The sequence below is a fragment of the Bacillus rossius genome, chromosome 14 (genome assembly GCF_032445375.1).
Source record: "Bacillus rossius redtenbacheri isolate Brsri chromosome 14, Brsri_v3, whole genome shotgun sequence".
Classification (NCBI taxonomy): Eukaryota; Metazoa; Arthropoda; class Insecta; order Phasmatodea; family Bacillidae; genus Bacillus; species Bacillus rossius.
The window spans coordinates 5,802,117-5,809,675 of NC_086341.1; positions in this window are offsets into that span (position 1 = coordinate 5,802,117).

Consider the following 7,559-nt stretch of genomic DNA (forward strand, 5'->3'; position numbering starts at 1 on the left):
TTCTTTCGTTCTTCAAAAAAAATTAAGTGTCCTTACAGTGTTTCAATTAATTAAACTCTTATCTCGTGAAGGTTGGTGCAACTCCTCGAAGTCAGTGTTGTCGAGAAGAGTAGCTCCCTGGGCTGGCCATCAGCAAACACCACTCAACTCCAACAGCTACTGGACTGGCTTCCAGGGCAGCTCACAACTTCTCCCCACATCTGCTTCGGAGTTGTGCCATCCTCATCACGAACAGATTACAATTCTGAAACATCATCAACAGGCATTACCATCACGCCTGACAAATACAAAACTAACTACTAAACTGCAATCGATGGGCAAGGATGCAAACACACAAAAAAATAAAATTAATTAATTCAACTGCTAACATAAAGTATCCCACCCTTAGCATAATCTAATCAGGCAAATAATTTGATAGGAAAAACTTAAGGAAGGGAAACATGACCTCAAATGATTTTCCCTAACTCTTGAGTCTTGATCTTCTCTATACAGCAAATAGTCCCCACGAAGTACCTGGGTTGAAGGTCAGTTCACATGACCCACCCATAACCTCTTCTACTCTTCTTTTCTTCTGGGGGCAACCACAATGCCCACCAATCTCTCTCCATGGTGCCGAACCAGCTATCCCATGAGAGTAAACAACGTAGTCAATAGAAGCGCAGAGGGGAAACACCAATCTCTGGCTTGTCGAGTCATAAAACTGCTTTATCTTCTTCTTCTTCTGAGTAAAAATATCTGACTAACCTTGCTTCTATTCTTCCAAACAGTAAAAGTTCATCAGGTATCTTCATAAAAAAACATTCTAACTAATAATAAGTCTTCTTTTTCTTCTTTTTTTTTTCTGTTAGATGTAATAGAAGGCCATGTTAGGGAGGTTATAGGGAAAAAGAGTGGCCAATTCCCACCCCATCACCCACCTAGATCATGACTAATTAACTTTTAAACTTTCTATTTCAAACAAATTAAAAAAAAACCATTTTTTTTTATTCAAACTTTTAAACTATAATTACTTTTACTTCATAACCTCAAAAGCTAATCAATAATTCTAAATGAAATTGTGATTTACTGCATCCTTGTTCCATCCGATCTGTTTGTTTATAACCTTTCTTGTAAAGTATAAAATTTTCAAACATTACTAATTCAAAAAAAATTAAATTCTGGTGTCCTTTGAGTTACAATTAACTTTACTATTTCTTAGCTTGAAATAATTTAAGTTTTCAAAACTATTTCATTGTCTAATTCACAACACCTAAAAATCAACTCAAAACAACAAATCATCAAAATCAATAAGATCATCTGACCTACCTATCAGTACGGTGAACTTGAACTGTTCGTACACATTTATAATAAGCTATTGTATTTAAATTCCAACCTAAATAAGGTTTAAAAAAAACTACTAATCCCTCTGTAAATTAAGAAAATTAACTTTAAAAATTAAACTTAAGGTATTAGTTCTTTTTGACAGCTACCACAACTCACTAGTTCCATTACATTACTATAACCTAAAAAGTTCTGTAAATAATGTTTATAACAAAAAAAACTCCAGTTACTGTCTTCCATAAAAAAAAATAAAACTTTACATGACCTTATTAATCTCCACTTGTAAGTCCATGGCTGCCAGCTTTCTCTTCTCTTGAATCTTCAGTCTTGGCTCTTGTTTCAGTGATCTTGTATCTTGTCTCTCGAACTCTTGTCATCTTGTAAACTGGACTGCTGCTCAGCTCATCTTAAGGAATCTGTAACAGTTTCAAAAATACATGTTAATTTAAATTACATAATTCCTGTTCTTTGGTCCTAAAAAAAAAATTGTATTATTAGTACACATTACCCTGAAACAACATTATTATTCATTGTTTATTACTTAAAAAAAAATGCTTTACCATAAAATCCTTTTTTGTTCTTTTCATTAGGCCTATTTATTTTCCTTCTTCTTAATTAAATTCTGCTTCAAATGTTAATCCTAACTTAAGACCTACCATCTATTTATTATTCATTACCTACATTATTTATGTTACCCTAAAATTCCCATAAGTTTCTAATACTTCCTATCAAAGACATTCTCTCTAAAAAAAAAATTTACTTGTGACTCTTAACTTAACAAACTTAAAAAAACTTTTACACTAGACTTAACTTATTATTCATTCTTAGTTACTAAATTTCTATATGTAAACTTTAGTACTTACAAACAAAAACTGCCTATTTCTCTCTACCTCTTAATCTCTTTCAATTATTACAATAATAATGTTACCTTGCATCTTTAAACTTTCTTCTTTTCAATTAAATTAGACATCTCATAACAATAAAAATTCTGCCTATACTCTTCTTATGGGTGTACAAACCAACAACAAAATTTCAAATTCTCAAGTTTCCTTATATTTAAATTATGCAATACAAATAACCTCTGTGGTGCCTGTACCCTTTTAGGCCTACCACCTTCTCCTCTCACAGCATGACAACTCTTATTCCTCGGGGTCTGTATTCACTGTTACAAATCAAATATCTCAAATAAATTAAAAACAAATTTATTATTTTAAGAAAACAAAAATTTACATTGAATTTACTATGGAGCCTGGAAATCTTAATGTCTCACAGCAGCTAACATGACTAAATCCCATGGAACCCCAGGTTTACCTAACCTGTGCCCAAAAATTTAAGCATACCAGGCTTTCCCTGCACTGGTTTTACAGCATCACACACTATTTAGGGCCCCTGATCTGCCATCAGTCCCAAGGAGTTTTCCCACAACCCCTCTCTACACAAGCGCCTACCGCATTCCTCTCAATTGGCTATCGGTTTTACGGCATTCTTTTGGGATCCGACCATCAAGTTAGGGCTAATCGAACACTAAACCTCCATACTTCCAAACTAATGTAAATCAATTAAATTTTCTCTGTAAATTCTAAAAATCAAAAAAAATTATTCCAACATGCCAAAGAAACTTCCAAAAAAAATTCATAATCTTATCTTCAAACCATTAAAATAAAAATAAATAGATTACTCTGTTTTCTCCTTAATAACTGTAAACTGTCAACAAATATCATGTCGTAAATTTTAACTATGCTTACTGACTCTTAATCATAAAATCTCATTTGTCCTAATTAAAAACAACCGATTTCCTTAAAATCTCACTGTATCTCTCATACTCAAACTTCACTGATTGAATATCTCAATAAATTCAAAAACAATTATCTAAACTCTTAAAGAAACTCCTCCCCAATTATTCAAATTACTTCACCTTATTTTATTTCATTACTTAAAACACCTTACTCAAAAAAAATTAATTAATTATCTAGCTATCTTCCATTATTATTTATTTACCGAACAAAACTTTCTCCTAAATTAATTTAGTAAAATTCAATTTCACATTAGGCAAGTACACTAACTCTCTACAGCAATGTTTCTCATTTCCCTCCTTCCTAACTGAATCCAATCTTACTTAACCTCCAGGGAATTTACCTCACAAAATAACCAAAAATTTCACTGTAGTGCCTATCTGCTATAGGCCCACTACACAGGGGGCTCTAACCCCACCAACAAACTTCATTGAAATGGTACCCTATCCCATACAGGATAGCCACTTCGGTACTACCATGGGGAACTCCTGCCCCAAACTACTCACAACTCTCAGGATTCTCCTGACCCTTAATTCCGTAGTCAGCCCATCTCCTATGGTCTGCGCTACAATTCCCTTTCTTCCCAGGGACACAACGCCTCACCTTAGGGTCCCTCGCCCTAATGAAAACATTAATTTTGTCTCTCTGTTCCCTTGGAGTAAATTCCCTCTACACACAAAAACTATCCTTCCCACTTTTCTCAATGCTTATCGATTTTATAGTGTACCTCCTTAATAATGTTTACAAATCCCAAAAAAATATTTTTAAAACCGAGGTAGAATTTAACTAACAAAAACATAAACAACTTACAACGAAACACTTCTAGCCTATACATCATACACTTCTTAAATTAAATTACTTACATACTGAAAGTTCCTCTTCTCCTAAAACACACTTAAATTTAAATTTATTTAACCAATAGTCTATTTTCTTATCGCTAAGTTACCGTACAGCTGATCAAAACAAGGTCACGGCCGTCCACGTCTCTGTACGTGCTCGTGACGTCACCGAATTCCATCAGGTGCGCCAACCCTCGCTTGCGGTTCCTCCGTTCTCCGCTAGGTCTCAGCACCTCCCCGTCACGTGTTCACTCTGCCACGTCCACTGACGTGTCGTTCTGAAACAACTCTCAACATTTTTCTAATTAAAACAAAACATCACTATAAATTCTATAACTCTCTTTTACATAAACTCTCGTTTTCTCTTTAATTCCTTTCTAACGTTTATCCTTCCCTCGACTGATTTAATTCGTACGTCTCGTCTCCTACGCGCACGACAGCAAAACAAACTTGACTTGAAAATAATTCCTATTTACGAAAAAAACTTTATTTTAAATTTTAACTCTCTTAACCTACAATCTTAAAATGAACTTCAATTAAATTAAACCACTTGCATTATCTCTAATAAGCATTTAACTTATAACGTATTCTCCTCACGTAATAATCCCCGATATAAATCTACAATAAATTCAACGACTTAAAACAACTTATCACTATAAACTTTATCCTTACAAGTATCCTCAAATAAACATCTGTTACGTCAAAAAAAAAATCTCAAAGACTTCCTCCACTATAGACTAAAATTCCGTAATCCTCTCCTCAAGTAAACTCTTAATAACCTGCTATCAGAAGCTGAAACTAACTTAATAATAAACATAAAAATCTACCTCTCTCTCTCTCCAGAAATAGAACCTATCCGGCGAACTCTACCATTTCTGTCACGTGCACCTAGCCGGTGCCACCGCCATTTCTGTCACGATCCACCTTCAGAGGGGGGGGCGAGAATCGTAGCTCTTTACATAGAAACAACTCGCTTGGCATCAACTAGTCTTAACTTCATAAAATACTTTACTGTACCTAGGACCATAGGTTCGTCATCCCGTACAGGATGTCTGGTGAGAGCTGAACTAAGGAGATTTTGCAAAATAACATAATACTTAATTAAAATTATTTTATTCTTAAAGTCAAATACTCAACATCATTTTAAAGAACATTTAAATAGCGGGATTACAATTTAAAACAATAATCTCTTTACTTCCTTAACGATTGAACGACCTTACAAGAGAGAGAATGAGAGAACTTCACTAAACACTTCCCTAGTCCTTCCGAATACCTCAAATCATAATTAATACTTAAAATTAAAACAAAGATAAGTCCATACTCACATTTTCCGAAAAGCCTTTCTTGATCGATTACTTTAAAAAAATAACGTAGGGGCCTCTCCTGCCCTTGAAATCCCGAACGAACATTACATTTTAAAAACTATGACGCGTGACCCCTGACGAGGGCCATAGCCTCCGCCCGAAAGCTTGAATTCCTACATCACGAACGAACTAACAACTCGTGACCACAGGTGAGACGCATAGCCTCCGCCTGAGTGAGCCCCGAGTCATCACTCACTTGCGCTTAAATTCGCGCGCCCTGCCGCGCCTACCATAACAAAAGCTCGTTATTGAAGTCAAATTTACTAAACAACTAACTAGAACATCTGGGAAGACTACCCCCCCTCTACCCCAATGTGCAGGCCACACCGCGCGGCTTGTTACGACAGCGCGCCCCAGTAACTGCGGCCCGTGGCTGCGCCAGCGCGCGGCCAAACAAACAAACAAAATTCTGCAAGCCCGCAGCGCGCCGCGCCGGCCCCGTGCCCCAATTACATGGTCACGCCACTTGCGCTGACGAGTGAACAGAGCAGCCAGCCCAGAGTCCCGTCAGTAAAGTCCCTAAATTTGATTTCAACAACCCTGCAAAATTTCAACCCGCGACAATATGATTGACATATTGCAGCACTGCATTGTTAGCATAAGTGTTTAGCTATGCTTTGCAAGCCACATAGACATAAGTCATAGGGGATGTTGTTTGCGGTGTTGAAGAATTTTCTGTAACTATCTGAGATAAAAATTTTATTATAATGTGTATAAACATTAGGTCTAAATGTTCATTCAGAGTTTGTACACTAGTAAAATAAATTTAGTTTTTGAATGAATCATTGCTAAAATTCAATGCTTAATATTGGCAGCTGTTGGTTTTATGGATCTACACGTTCAAACTTGTGGAATATTGATACTGTCAGTAGTGGAGATAACAGATGAGCATTGCCACACAGTGTTCTAATGCTAGTGATTGGCACCTTTAGAAATCATTTTTGCCATCTGGGTTGGATAATGGAGTCCAAAAAGAAAGGGCAAGTCGCAGTGGTAGAAGACGGTATAAAATGGCGGGAATAGAAGACGATGCTTCAAAGAAGAATATTGTATTGTAATTGCTCTGTGCTGAAACTTGGCGAGTATAATTGACTTTAAATTTCTGCTCAGTCAGCTTGGAATGAGCTGTGAACTATTAAAGTAGTATTACATAACTGTTGTCACATAGAGCATTCGTGTTCTTAATAGTTTCACCTAAATGTTTCAGTAATTGAATTTTTTTTTACAGAAACAAACAAGAGCAAACTGCAAATATCAAAATTTTTCATAATCAGCTGTTTAATATTTTTTTGTGTAAATGTACAAATTATCAAAGCATGGTAAATCAACTTGTTACACAGCAGAGAAAGTAATACCAAATTTTTTTTGGTTTTTTTACTGATGAGAAAATGTAGATAGTGGTACCCAATGTAGCAAAATATGATATCTTTGTGTAGTTATCAAGGTCAATTCCACCTGCCAGACTTGCTTCACTTTGGGCATCAGGTGGGAAACCCTTGCTTTCAAGTTTGCTCAAGGCAGCCTTCTGTCATCCCCCGTCCTACCACGGTGGGAAAATCCCTTGGGCGCTGTCTTTTGGGCCCTTCCCATGGGTTATGTAGTTCCTTGCCCTATTCTATAATGTTCGAAGCAGTTACTAAGATGTGGTGCAAGGTTATATGTAGCCGGAGGTGAGCCAGGCAGCCATCTGGGGCCCCGCATCAGCCCTTTTCATTTTTATTAGCGTTTATTTTAAAGTGCTAGTCAATATCTTTGGATTTCATGTTCAGAAAACCTACAAATGTTCAATGCCTCATGTGACTCAGTCATTTGAATTTGAATGCTAGCATTTTCGAAACTAACCTGAGTATAATTTGTAAGGAACATTTCAATATTTCTTAAGATAAATTAGAGAAACTATCCTCAAATCTCTCATTTCTCTGGGAGCTACTTCATACCTCTAGGCCAGGGGTCTGCAACCTTTTGAGTCGGAAGAGCCAAAAATTACAGTTTACAAAATTTCAAAGTGTTTAAAGAGCTACAAAAAATTTTCTTGCCAACAATAAATAGTACTTGCATAAATAAAGATTTTTGATAAAAAACTAATCTATTTTTTTATTCATATATAAGTAGTGTTTTTTCACAACAAAATAGATAATATATAATTATGGTCTTATTAGATAATCACTTATTATATTAGTAAAAAATTAAAATAATTAAACACAGCACAGCCCGTAAGTACTAGTAAAACGAAAATCTCGGGA